The 15,026-nt window shown below is 44.8% G+C and overlaps 1 protein-coding gene across 1 annotated transcript in view; it reads left to right on the forward strand.

The window, feature by feature from the left end:
- The first annotated feature begins 2,407 nt into the window (after positions 1 to 2,407).
- The window catches only part of LOC139049279 (uncharacterized), a 42,099-nt gene continuing 29,480 nt past the window's right edge, over positions 2,408 to 15,026 (forward strand). The window contains exons 1-2 of the mRNA XM_070524656.1: positions 2,408 to 2,472; positions 7,848 to 7,897. The gene's annotated coding sequence lies outside the window, so the exon portion shown is untranslated. The remainder of the gene's footprint in view (positions 2,473 to 7,847; positions 7,898 to 15,026) is intronic.

The following is a 15,026-nucleotide window of genomic DNA, read 5'->3' on the forward strand; positions in this document are numbered from 1 at the left end:
TTTTCGTGAGATCGCGTGACCAAAAGTTTTTGACCAATCGCAGAGGGCTGAATGCAGAATTGGAATTGAAAAGTTTGGAATAGTTTTTTCGTTATAGCGCGCCAACTCGTGTAAATAAGTTTAGCCACCAGGAATGTGCCGCTCTAGAATGACCAAAAGGATTGCCTAAGTTTCTCCAATGCTGAACGGAATACAACCTGCAATGGAAGGCATCCTCAAGGGCGGCAACCTGAATTTTTAGCCTGATGAGGAACAACTGGACTGGACGTGTGCCGCTTTTCAATGAACGACTTTACACGCCAACTTTTCAGTGAGCTGCCCTGCGAGCGCACTGGGCATGTGTCGCTCCTCAAAGATCCCCTCGCCAGTTTGCGTCGCGGAGTACGAGCCACTGTGTGGCCAGCGAGGTAACAATCCTGAGTGTTGCAGGCACCGGCGCGATGATCTCCTTATCTCGGAGGCCACGCGTGGACTTTTATGCAGTACCACAAGATGGCGCAACGTATATAAACAGAAGCGCGTTAAAGTAGCACTGTTACCGCATGAGGTGTTTCTCAGCATCCATACGCACCGGCACGCCATGCATTTTGGAGGCCATAGTATTGGCACTAGATGGCACCGACTGCACTCAGGGAAGCGTGAAAGTGGCGGCCTGCTGCCATCCACGCCTCTTACATAACTCGTTGCGATGGTGGCAATACGTTGATTCGGTATGTTGATTCAGCGCTAAAATCATTACCGCCGAAAGACACCAGCGCACATCGAGAAGCTCTGGCGTTTGACACATTTTTTTTTACTGCGCGCCGGCCGAAGGCTCAAGTATTGATGATCAGAAAGTCCCAATCACTTAACAAATCAAGAGTGCAATCGGTAGGTGCAACGCGGTAGGTCAGGAAGGTGGCGTTCACGGTGATCTTTGAGAAAAGCGTCCACAGTGTGATGTGGAGATGGTGGATGCTTGTGGAAAACTGAGGCGCATCTGTCTGTTCTCGACGACTCGAGAATGACTTTTGTGGCATTTCCATGATAGCGAGTGGCCATGTGATATAACGTGTAACAATGTCGCTTTTGAAGCTGGGTTGTTTGATACAAATATGATCGCAAGATCAACGGGGCGGGCCGCAGGAGTGGTGGACAAGGAGTTGCGGCGTGAGCGTGATTTAAGCATCGCGTAGTGGTCGCTCATAGCAGCGCGACCACTACATGGTAATAGAGGCTGGCGGTGGATGTGTCCATACAGGTCACAGTAGTCGGCGAGATGAGATGAACATCACGTGACTGTCAGTGTTTTTTTTTTGTGGCTTGACAGCGGCTTTGTTATCGCAACTGTTGATCAAGAGCTCTGCTGTCACCCGCGGCAAAGGTGTGTGTGCCTCCGTGTGCAGAGGCACACTCATGACACCATCGTGTTTTGGGACATAGACGCTGGTTGTGATGTCCCAAGAGTCGAAAAAGAGAATCCAGTACTCGGGCCAAAACGGCATCGTTCTACGCGTCACGGTGGCACGGGACTGCCTCTTGGTCATGGTTGGAGGTGTCTTTAGCTAAGCTCAAGAATGAGAATTGCGGGCTGAGGTGTTTTCTATGTAAGTTGATATTATGCGTGGCCGCAATGAGGCCAATCGCTCGACACTGAAATGGGCCAGATCTTGAACCTTGAGGTTATCATAAGGCGTTTCGCTTCGCGACTAGAAGGACATGTTGACGGCTACGTCAAGCAGGAGTACAAGATGCAGAACCGCTTGTTTGAACTGCTCTATGGGAATGAGGTTTTGAGACAAGGATGCCTGTTCCCTTACATACTAGCCGTGGAAGTCGCGATGCTCCAATTGGGAAAGCGGTGGGTCGACCTGCGTACGTGACGGACACGGAGCTAAAGACGCAGTGCCTCGCAATGCTTCGGGATGATCCGAGGTGTTTGCACTACTGAGGTCCTCAAAAAAGACATCCTGCAAGCTTGCCCGAAACCATTTTTTTTGCGAATTGATAAATAAAGATAAGGCAGTAGTATGCAGTTTCATGGCAGATCATTTAGGTGGAAGCTCGTTAGGTCTAGGAAAGCGTGTGAAACGGAAAATCGCCAACCACTCAACGCTAGCATTAAGGTTAAAAGAAAAGCCATACAGATTTCTTGGAAACAACGCGTAGCAGTCGAACCTTATACATCACTATTGTCAACGTGGTTAAGTGAATGTTATTCATGTCACGAAGGCTGGACGTACAATTTCTGCAAGTAGAATGGAAATGAATTGAACATCCTCGTATGACCGTAGACGCGCGTAGTGTTCAAAAAAGAATCGTCATTTTGAAAAGTGCTGACACAGTAAGTCTATATGCGAGCCTTTGTTCGATGAACTTTAGGGTTAGAAACATGATTTAACCGAATATTCTTTCTTGCAGGTGACTGCAATTCTGCAGCAGCTACAACCTCCCGGTCAAGTCATTCTCAGAGGATGCAGAGCTACGGATGTGGTAAATATGCTACGCAATTATTGTAAAGTCACAAAATAGTTACCCCTCAAAATTCAACTTCCAGCAAAATGAACCGTACACTAAGTTGCCAGATAACAGCCAGCTAAACAGCAGGGATACATTGCGAAGCCTTAATGAATATGTTGCACATGAAAAAATAAACAGAGAAGCAGACGTGGTGCTGGCATTTACGGGGTAAGTGAACGATTTTTCTCCAACGTGGAATTTTTTTTTCTTTGCACATCCAGAATTTTTTGTCCGAGCAAACCACAAATATAAAGTTATTGCTTCAGTAGGCTTTAGAGTCCAGCAAACAAAGCAACGGCTAGGCACAGATAGTTATTTTGCAGAGTAAAGAACCACTCAATTTTGTCATGCGCATGAACCTGCATTACATATTTTTGTTAGAAAGCGTGAATCATGCGATACGCGTACAACCATATATTGAATAAACAGAAGTCTCCTTGTTGAAAGCCATCATAATACAAGTAAAACATTGCTCCCTTTTTCTTTCCAAGCGCAGGAAAATTGATGCTTTCTACTCAAGCTTCTGTAACTTATTAGGGGTCGTTACGTAAGAAAACACGCGCACACAAACACACACAAACCATTTATCTTCCTGTTTTCTGGTCATCCGATTTAGATTTCATGCACGTTTGCATTACGGAGCGTTTATTATAGCACCACTGGAAGAAGAAAAGACATAGTTTTCTTGAAAATGTCGCTTTCCTATTATTCACTGTATTTATTGGCCGATTAATTGTCACATACAGTTTGCAGACAGTATTGTATTTCGCAATATTCGACAGTCACGTCTGCTATTGTAAACAAACTTCGGTTATTGCACATGCGCAGTACTTCGGGCCTCTGCGTCTGTTACAGGGTAGTGCATCGCGCGTAACCATACTGCTACGTTGCAAATGTCACACATGAAAATGTGTTTACAAGAGAGAGAACGATGCATAAACAAGATAGCTGTCGGGAACGATTCCACCTCTACAAGTCCAATTCTCTTCTTCTAACTCCCGCTGTAAAGGCGCTGTCTTGGCGCAAACTATAAAGGAGGTGAACTCGCGGCAATGTAAGGCTACAGCCTGGGCACTTGCACAATGACCGTCGGGGCACGCGAGTCCAGTAGAGCGATAAAATCGCCAAGCTGACGCAATATCGTGTAGGGAGCTGTGTAGCGCGGCGGCAGCTTTTCAAACAAGCCGATACGGAGACATGGTGTCCTTAGGAGGACAACGAAGCCCGGAGAAAATCGAACGTCCCGATGTCGGCGGTCGTAAGGGATCTTCTACACGGCCTGAGGCTCAGTGAGCAGGAAGCCCGTAATCTGGCTTGCTATGTGAGCCCCGGAAGAAGACGTCTTGAGCGTATTCCATGGGAGTGTTCGTCGAGGTAGGAAGCACTGTGGTAAAGGGCAAATAAGGTTGGTGGCCAAACAGGAGGTAAAAAAGTGAAAAGCCAGCAGTCACGTGATGCGACGAATTTAGGTTAAGGTCACGAAGGATGACGGGTTATCCCAAATCACTGTGGTCGTCGGAAACGTACATAGAAAGCATTCTTGCCAACGTGCCTTAAGCTGCTCCGTCAGACTGTTAGTTTGAGGTCGATCGGCGGTGGAAAGCGTGTGCTCGGTAGAACAGGAGCGAAGCAGGGGTTCAACAACTCGGGACAAGAAGGTGCAGCCGCTATCAATGGGGAGCTGGCGGGGGCGCCGTATTGGAAGGTGACGCACGTAAAAATAAATTTTCCACCTCAGTTTGACAGTTTGTGCGCAAAGCTCGCGTGATCGCGCACCGAGTCACGTAATCAGTTGCGACAACGACCCCCGTATTGCAAGTTTTTTACAATGGAAAAGGGCCGAGAAGGTAAAGACCGACGCCAAACAATGGTTCCGAGGGCACATCTGTGGGGTGGAGGCGTCCAACAGTCAACAGAGCAGGTTTTTGTGCCGCGCTGACAGAGTGCAGAGGCTGCAACGTAGTGGTGTACAGAGTGGTACAGGCCTGGCCAGTAAGAGCGGCGCCGTACGCAGTTGTAAGTACGTGAAACGCCGAGGTTGCCTGAAGTAGGGGCATCATGGAACTGCTCAAGAACTGATGCCAGCAGATGGGGTGGCATAGCGAGTAAAAACTCTCGTCCTTCAGTGTGTAAGCTGCAACGGTAGAGAACGTCGTTGGGGAGCAAGAACATGCGCCGCGTTGGCTTCCAATGGCCAAATTGAGACGATCAATGAGAACACGAAGCATACGTTACGCCGTTGTTCGGTGCGGACGTCGTGAATATAAGAAACGGCCTGGATTCAAAAGTCGATGTCATGCGCATCATATTCACGGTGGTCAACAGAATGACTGGAGAGGCAGTCGGCGTCCTTGTACAAAAGGCCTGACTTGTGCAAAGCAGCAAATGAACATTCTTGGAGACGTAGTGTACATCTACCCAATCTTCGGGGTCTTTAAGTGAGGAGGGCTAGTATAAGGCATGATGATCGGTAACGACGGAAAATAAGATGACGCCTTTAGTCAACATCTTGTCGACTTCTCGCTGCATCACTTGCTCAGCATGTGAAATGCGGTGTGGTCGGCGGCATATTGAATTGGCGTCTCCGGTGTAAATTCGATAGGTGACCACCAATATCTGGGCTAAAGGGTGGACATCCTGGTCAAAAATGTATCGGTAACTTTCCAAGAGACGGCAGAGGTCGGCAGCTTGTGCCTGAACTAGATTAGGTGCAATCATCTTGCTAAGTTTGTCTGGGAGAGTTGGTGAATGGGAGGTTTCTCTAAAAGGCGACGAAATTTCGGCGTCAAGAGCCGATATATCGCATTAGTTCACAGGGGAGATGTCGCCCAAAGACACACCTCTGGGAAGAATTGAAGTCGAGCTGTTAATATTAAGGATAGGGTGCGAAGTATGATTGCCTGTAACAGTGAGCACGACATGGCGGCCAGCCAAATTTCTTTCAAGCAGTATGTCAGCGGTGAGACAGCACAGAGACGCCATCAGGAACAGACGGGAATGACAGTACAGTGACGTATGTAGTGGATTGAGACGACAGGTGGATGTCTTCGTGAGAGCATAAGTGTGGTTGTGTGACAAGGGCACTATAGCAGCCGTGGGGCAGTTCAAACCTGAATGACACTAGGCGCATAATCAAAGAGGGCTGAATGGGACGATAAACGTCTAAGCCAAGTGTAACGTCACAAGGGCATTGTTCCAAAACGCCAAACAGAACAGTCGTTAGGCGCCACGCTATGCCAATCCTAGCGGTGCACATAGCAAGCCCTGTAGGCATTCCTCCGTCGGTGACGTGGAGGGTCCGTGAAGCAGTGTGTGTCAGAACTTTGTTCAGAGGTCGGCCCAATTGGACATTAATCGCGGAGACGTGCGCACTAGTGTCAATGAATACTGGGACACTAACGCCATCGAGTAAAACGTCCATCATGTTCTGTTTGGTCGGCGAAGTGATCAGAGGGTCTTGCTGTCGAGTCGTCAATACAGCGTCAATTCCGGAAGCTGCATCGCTTATTTTTCCGGTGACGGGTGTCGGGGCTGCATTGTCTATGGTGGGCGACGAGCCTGTGGTGATAGAGACAATGGTCGTCGAGCTGGTCGGTAACGGGCTTCGTTCTCGAATGGGACTGCAGTCTGTTTGCGTTGAATTTATTGGGCTCACATTTATGCCCCGTTTCTTGCGTATGCCAAAAACAATGTTGATTTTTGTAGTTCGCTTTCCTGTGTCTAGCTCTTTTTTTGTAGTAGACAACGTATTCTTCGTTTCTTGTTGATTTTTTTGTTTGTCTGTTTGGCACTTATGGTGTACTTTGTTTGCAATCATGTACGTTGTTTAAAATTCTGAAGAAGAAGCCAATTGCCTTCGCGAAAGAAAACCATGTATGAAAGTGGGCTGAAGCTCAAAGCCTAGAAGTCCTTCTGGAAATTTCCCGACAAGTTTCCTATGCATTCAATGCAAAAATCTTTCGCTTAAACGAATTAATGAATAGGGAACATTTGATTTGAACGAAATTGATCAGTGGAGCCGCACTCATTTTGGAAATTGGTTGAACACAGTTTTACGCACCACAGTGCTGGCGTAGATGCTGCCGGCCATCCCAAAATCGCCCCTCCTGCGGCGGCTATGTGCAGTGTGACAGCGACCTGGCTGCCTGTGCGGAACTATCAGGTCTGGAAATCGTTTCCTGTGTTCGTCCCTGAAAACGAACGTTCAACGAGGAAGATGCGCGGCAGCGGCGGATTCAAATCCTGTATGCTAGCCGACGCTGTAGGATGCCTTGGAAAGCTGCGATACTTCGTGTCTCAGCAAGAAGCTGTGCCACAGGAAGTGCACAAAAACATTGACTCTCTGGGCCGCTTTGTTACTTCTTGTGCTTTAGGAGCACCAGTGCCGATAAAAATCACAGAATTTTTTTTTTCAGAAATGAGATAGGCAGCAACGTAACTGTTACGCACTTCGTATATACTGATGTAAATCACTCCGAAAATTGGGTTCCCCACTTTTGACTCGAAGTGTGCTGTACCCTATGTTGTTCCATATGCAAGTGAATATTCAGCTTAGTGAACCTTCAGTGAAATGTTTAGGTCATTGGGTTTCTTGATGTTCACTCAAGTGAGAGTTCACAGCATGTCCGCAGCCGCAAAACAAGATCATCTGTTTGCGTTTCCAGTCACTGCTAGTAAATGCGAACAAAATGTTGCTTCAATGTTTTACTGGCCACTTTTACAGGTTACTCGGAAATTCAACGTTTTACGAGATCTCGTGGTCCGTAAACTTGTCTTGTTGGCTGTGCGGTACCACTATTCCTGGTCAAACCTTTTCATGTGTGTAGGCAAGTGTAGGAGAAAGCTGGGAAAGTAAGAATTTGATACCGTAATACCGTACCGTAATAGTTCAAATATGCAAGAACAAGAACCTAAATAAGCAAAATGAAATGCTGTAGCTGGCATTGCTTCCAAAGCACCCCTATAGACGCTGTCTCGTACCTTGAGCAAGCAACGTAGATAGTAATATTATTGTACGTAAAGCACCGCTTGAACTGCTTGGTGCTAAGTCGAGGCGCGTATCAGAGTGCGCTGGTGAGCTCAGATGCTATGTAACTAAACCTAATGCACTAGCGAGAAATATTAATTGCGATGTAGTAATTGCCACAAGAAAATGAAGGCTGATTAAGGCATAAAAGATGCACGGATACTTCAGCGATTCAATTTATATATCTGCTAAACTGGTTATAGAAAAATGCATGATAGTTTCCATAATTTTTTCTTACAGTTACAGCGATGGCGTATGTAGTGTTAACCATGCAGCATACTTTTTTTTTAAATTCTTGCTTGCGTGTGTTCTCTCATTGCAGAAGAAACTTGTTTCGTCAGCGTCCTGGTCAGGAACGAGAAGCTGTGTTAGGTATGACTTGCACTCCTACTCGGCGATATTAAGTGGATCATAACTATTTCAGGAAAGTGGAAGAATGTCTTTTCTAATAATGGCACATAAGTATCAATAACATTGTGGTGCTACGACAGCAGCTCTGCAGGGAGAATTTTTCTATGCGTCAGTGGCAGCTGCAAGAGTGTTACCATAAGATGCGACAGAAATCTAAAAAAAATCCCTTCGATAACGCCAAACCTCGGTTAAAATGTTCTGGCAAGAACATTCTGAATGTTTTCATAGCAAATGAGAACTAAATGCATCTACCATTAGTTATACAGAAGAGAAAACTTACAAATGCCTCAGTAAAAAATGGCACTTTTTCCTTTAACGGCTACATGCGAATTCGCAAACTCCGAACGTAAAATGTTGTTGTAGAGGATCATGGCATTGTCATCTTCCGATGGCCACACCGATGTCTGGCCGATGTTGTCATACCACCACGACTTGACATAGGTCACATCGCCTGGGCCGCTGATGCCACAGAATAAGCCATGTGTATTGTACTCTCATCTGCCTGGCGAGTGATAACGTCCGCGCAGCGACCGACGTTCACGCAACAGCGGACGCTATCCTGCCGTCTAGTGTAGGCGTGGACACGGTGGCTGCCGGTTTGGTTCTGAAATAAAAAAAAATTGCCCTTTGTTGTCATTGACGCGCAAGTTTGCCTTGCCTACTGAAATGATTACCACGTGATGGAGTCGAGCCATAAACAAAGTCAGCCAAGGGAATGTTTTCCTGTGTGCTGGTTACTTAGACATGTATAGGTGTGCATTTTTATCATCTGCATTATACTTACATGATTAAAGCTCTAAGTGCTTTGAAAAAACAAATTTTTTTGCTACACCATGCTGCTCCCTTGGTCTGCCACAGAAGAACATTTTATTCACAGCTAGGTAGAGGTAACATTTCAGGAGTCACACGGAGCTCACAAACGTACGGGTCTGTTGAATTGTGCGTTTCAGTCCCCTTGGGCAGTTCTTTTTTTTCAATTCCCCTAACATCGTTTAAAACTTGGGATGCACACTCGCCATTTGTTACACACCAAATATTCCATATAACGTTGGGCAGATTCCACGCACTGTGGGAATCGATGCTGTGCGAAGCATTGTCAGGGTACAAAACCATCCGGCATTGTTTGGGGTTCCGCAAACCGTTACTAGGTGAACCAGCATGTTCACGCAATGTGAGCAGGTGTGTGTGTAGGAACGGAGCGTACAGGGACGTGACCACAGCAGCACCACAGCAATCGCGTCAAAGACGATCATACGGTAGCAAAGGCTTGATATATACGTCAGCTGCTCGACATGAACATGCTACATGATTGTTTTTTGAGCTCTACACGGATATTGGAGGGGCGTAAACGAGACAAAGAGCAACTGTGACGTCATCAGCGACTATGTGTTAGACATTCGTACGAACCCATGACTATCCAATGGGGTGTATGTTGAAACGACGATGACATTTGCCATACAGCGAAGAAATTGTAAAACAAGAATTAGTTGGGCGATCATGAAGTTGGCAGAACGTCGCACAGTGTGTACGTGGCCTAAAGTACCGTGTGAAAAGTGAAGAAAAAAATTGGGCAGCTCACGGATATAGTGAAGTCCAACATGACATCCCAACTCGTGGTTTGTCCCTACGAAAGAAACTTTTATGCTGTGATGCGCATTGCTCTGTATAAAATTTAGAAGCGCTTAGCAGTTTTTATTACAGATGTTGACATACGACCAATTCGTCTTAATTTCCGAGAAATTATTGCAAGATTTTTTTCAAGTAGAGATACAGCATACCCAGGTAGCACAATGGTTCAGCCAATTGGAGGCACTTGAATACTTAAAAATATTGCAACACTGCTAAAACACCCTGTGATTGGCGGGCATGTGGAACTCTCTCTTAGTACTGCGAATATATTTTTATTCTGAACAAATTCGGGCAATAACGAAAAAAACAAGAAAGCAATCGTGACCTAGTGTTTCCAAGTACGGCCTGCTGTGCACCATGGCAGAGGTTCGACTACACCTTCGATGACACATTATTTTCATTTTATTCAACCGAGGCAGAACATGAACCTAACGCCAAATGCAACGAATGATTCACTATAATAATTTTTACCCGAAACTTGTAAGAGTGACAAAAGGTAGCCCGTCTGATCTACTGCACGAAAATCCTGCCTCAATCAACAACTGGCCGCTCAACAACTCGTGAAGAGTGATCGTGCCCTGCTTAGAGAATATCTAATCGCAAAAGCTTTTTCACAAGGTCTGCGCGTGTTCTTGGAACACACCTCTACAGACATCAACAATAAGAGCTCTCTAAAAAAGGAAACAATTTGCACTGCAACGGGAATATGACCACTACCTACGCTAAGAGGAGATCGACGAACCCTATGGGTTTTGTCGCGGAAATCATAGGCTGGTGCTGACGGTCAACATTATTGGTAAAACCACAGTAGGTAACAAAAAAGTGGTATTTAAAAGCACAGACCTATGTTTCAAGCTGTCTTGTTTAATACATAGTTTGATTAGATCTATAGTGTTGCACATCAACCTCTTAAGGGTTAATGATATTAGCACTATGTAACCATGCATGTGCAAGTAGCGATCATACGTTTTATTTCTTGCGGTGCGTGTCCCGATACCAAGTTGACAGCAGCGAGGTTCATTGATGAGGTGCACATATCGTTTGGCAAATACCCAGTGGCAAAACACTGCGTCACTTAGCCAGTGACACTAGCCAGCCAGTTTGGTGTGAAAGGAAACCGGCGAGATCCGGAAATTGAATTGTGCACGGAGAATTGGATACTAAGAAGAGCTAACAGACAACTTGGGTCACCGGATATGTGAAAGGGACTAGATGCATACAGCAACGTGGCTAAAAATCCCATGGAACGTAAATTACTCAAAAAGTATGAGCACGGCAGCGATGGAACCATGGCTGCCGCCGAAATGGCGCAATCCGTCAAGAAGGGTTAGTACAATAAAAAGCAGTTGCCGGTTCTGGCCCAACCTGCGCACCATTTTATGAGCACGCCGCCACAATAATCGGTCCCCGCCAACCACCGGCAGCAGGCTGGCGCATCCACCTCCTTGATCCATAACGCCCGAGCGTTGGCCATGAGTCAGGTGATCCATAACGCCCGAGCAAGGCCATGAGTCAGGTGATACTGACGAGGTTATTGGCCGTATATGTGTTTATATGTCTTATTAAAGCAAGGCAGCGAGTCGAGCTTGAAAAAACCACAAAAGAGAGCATTCAGAATCCTGCATGTCTTCTCGCCAGAGTGTACAATTCTCATATGGGCGAAAGAAACGCATAAACAACAAGAGGATAATCAGTTTTAATGAATTGTTACCATATATCTCACAGAAGGAAATTCACACAAGCCTGCGTTCAAAATTTAAATGTTCCTTTCGTGTTCTCCCAAACAGGATTATCTGTTAGAAAAGGAGCCTGTATAAAGAAGAATGTTGTTCTTGTTGCGGACAATCATGATCCTGGTTCTGGCCTTTTATCTGGCGTTCACGAACTGGGACATGTGTGAGTTTTATGACACTTGCATTTGATAACTTATGTATATTATCTTGAGTTACTTCGCCTTTTAAGGATGTTTCTTTTTTTCAGAAATTGTGCCCCACTGCCTCAGAATTTTTATTGCAGGTTATTCAAGGACTACGAAAAAACAGAAGGAGACAAATTTTAATGAACAATAAGGGGACGCATCTTTTTTCGTGTGTGTAGATTTATACACGATTTATCTTTGAGTACGCATGCAAACTGGAATAACTAAGTTTTAAGAAGGTTGACAAAAATTCAGAGAAGTAACGTTTTATGCTCTACATAGGTTTGAAGCAACTAGGGACAATCATCCGTTTCATTTTCCACCCTTATCATGTGCCATGGCGAGGATCTGATTCCAGTAAAGGAAATGGTCTTACAGCCTCCGAGACGGCTCCAAACCAATTGCGAAGAATTTTGCGAATAAAAACCAGAAGAGTGGGAAGCGAACAGGAGAATTCAGCCCGAGTACAAGCGCCATAAGGAAAACAAGGTATAACTTTTGGCCGCCCGCAAAGGATCGCAGTGTTGTGTACCTGTCAGGAAATTAAAGTAAGGGAGGAACATCCGGTAATCAGTTGTCACCCTGCTAGTCGAGGTTCTACCAGTTCTCGGACGCGGAGCCAGTGATACAGGCATACAGTAGCACGGCCGGTTTGTGAGCGCCCACCCGTAAAGAAATTTATCGCGCTAGATTCATCCGGGAGAGCTATGTGGGTGAGCACTATGTGGTGGCACTTTTGATGAAAAAAAACGACATTCGAATCTCTTTTCCCTACACGGATCATTTTTCCAAAACACCTGTTACTTCAAACGGAATAGAGAGGATGCCAATTATAATGTGATCAAGGAGAGGCGTAGCCACGCGATAATAAGAACGTAGGCGAAGTGAGAAAATCGCCACAGTCCCACTTGGGCATTCCTTGTAGAGCCCACCGAAAAACTACTTTTGCCTGTATGGGAGAAGCAGCAGCAGGCTTAAGGTTTTTTTTTTTTCTAGAAGCCATAGAGGGTTTCAGCACCTACAGAGTGAGGCTAGGCTTGAGAAGAAGCGCGTTATTTCGAAACATTTTCTAGTCGCCTTATATGTGCAACAGTAATCATTTGAAAGTTGTTTTCACCGCCATACATCTAGGTGCTGATTCTCAAAGAGTTGCGTCATTTTAGGCAGCAGACCAAGCAATATCTTGCATCGTTCCTTCATAGTGCGTGAATTCCCTCGAAACACGTCTCCAGTGCGGCTTCCTTATTGCCTAAGCGCGACATAATAATATTGAAAAATTAGAAGAAGGCTAAAGGAAATGATCACGCAAAGCGGTGATAAATTACAAATGTAAAGCCTAATTTATTATTGCAAGGAACTTCATCCTCCCGTTCCACGACAGTCACAAGAGCTAAGTTGCTGGTTAGCTTAACAAAGAACGTTACCTTAGCTCAAGTTACCCCATCGAAGATCAATGCGCTGCATGCCTAAATGTTTTTATGATGTCTATGTAAAACTAATCACACTTAAAAACCTTAGAATTGTCTTGGCTGCATCTGAAAATATGAAATACCATGCTCTTTAGAGCAACCAGCTCCCAAATTACACCTACGTAGTGAGAAAAACAAGTATGGCACAGAGGAGGAGTGTTCAGATGGAAACGTAAATCATAATGATCATTTGACGTTCATGACGGTAAAATAAATAAACAGTTGGTGGCTCCTTCCTGATTTGCGAAAATGTTTAGACCACTAAACTTAAGATAAACTAATATTCGGTACTGCCAAAGACGATGATGTCTCCCACTTAACTCCATTCATCGTAGGCAAGCTGCTGCGAAATGTAGACATCGCTCTAATTTTCACTTAGTATTGATGTATAGAGCTGAAAGTTTTGGTCTAATCACAATTCAAACAATCTATGTCGACTAGATTTGCGCGCTTAATTGACTTTGATCACATCACAGTACTGCTGATATGAGCAATGCGTATTGTTCGCTTTGACTATTGGTGCGAAAGTATGTTGCAGAAATATTACCCCACAGTCTCTCGGTGCTTGCTATTATCATATTTCACAACAATTATCGGTAATAGTTTCACTCAGGTGCCGACATCACGTTTGTCCTGCTGTTGCAGGCAGTGTGTATCAACTTGTTGCTCATTGTGAATAGGTGAATGGTTCTTAACTAAATGACAAAACCAAATGTGGAATGGGAAATGCGAAATCATAACGAAATGCGAAATGAAAGAAACCTCAAGGTGCTCAGCCAAACTAGATGATGACCATTTACCTTCTCATACTTGTGCCTTGATACTATTATGGCGTTAGCAAAAATAAAACTTCTTACCTCCTAGATTGCTGCAATATTCTTGTGCAGTTTCTGTAGCAAGCGCTTTTACCTGTGTCTGATTTTTATTTTCACTTTATTAGCAGAGCTCGATGTTCCCCAGCTGTTGGTTGTACTTACACTTACCTAGGTTGCATGCTTAAAACATTGAATCTTGCTAGACTTCTTGTTCAGTGATTCCACATGGCCCACCGCCTAATAACAAGACAATCGGTAGCTGCGCTCCGCATAAGCCAACTTATTAAAGAAGAACCTGTGGTCCGTATCGCCACCCGAGCAATAAAAATATTTGGGAAATAGCTATGGAAATCTTCCAATCAAGTTAAAAACTTCTCTTTCAGCCTAGGCTCCCCTCATGATGGCAGCGAGACCTCAACAAATTGCCCAGCAAATGGTAGATATATAATGGACCCTACTGTTTATAAACAAAATCATGTGTTCTCTGAATGCAGCAAGGCAGCAATGAAGAGATTTTTGGCGTGAGTTGTCGCAATACTAATTGGCTTACGCGGTACATATTCAAGGTTTCTTTGCTTGATATAGTTTGTCTAAGAAGTGCTCTGTTTCTGTCGCTGTTTAGTCTATACTTGTAAACGTCTCCTTTAGTAAACACCAGCAAGACCAAGCTTATCTTTTCTTAAAGTACCATATAAGTACGGCATGCATAGTCAGACTGTTAGTATATCATATTGATTTCTGTGAAGCCCAAAGTATGCATGGTGTGATTTTCAGGAATAATAATGGTGAGGTTACCCTTAACATTCTTCATTGTGTGCCTGTGAGCTAGAAACACTAGTTTAAGCATTTCACTGTGTTTTTCTTCGTACTCACATGCACATGGCACACTTATCCTAACCTAATGCTTACTGTACGCTAGGGAGTCCTGCGCATGTAGATCGCTCGTGGACACCCCTACTACATGCCCCGAGAGTCAGAGAGTGTGCTCCTAAACACAGCGATTTCACCGTTACAGCATTCATTAAACAACTTTAATGCAATTATTAAGCTGCACGCATAAGAAGTGATCTAATGTACTTCGTTCTTGAGCTTGAGTATGGTAACTAAAAAATTTTCTCGTTTGGCCGACGAGAGTAGTATTTTCTGATAGCAATAACACCATAACAACAAAAAATCCCCACAGGGGTATTGCCATGTAGTGCGCAGCATTCTTGGTAGTCGTTACTTATGAAGCTTACCATCTACTCTTAAAACCACGA

The sequence above is a fragment of the Dermacentor albipictus genome, chromosome 8 (assembly GCF_038994185.2).
Source record: "Dermacentor albipictus isolate Rhodes 1998 colony chromosome 8, USDA_Dalb.pri_finalv2, whole genome shotgun sequence".
Classification (NCBI taxonomy): Eukaryota; Metazoa; Arthropoda; class Arachnida; order Ixodida; family Ixodidae; genus Dermacentor; species Dermacentor albipictus.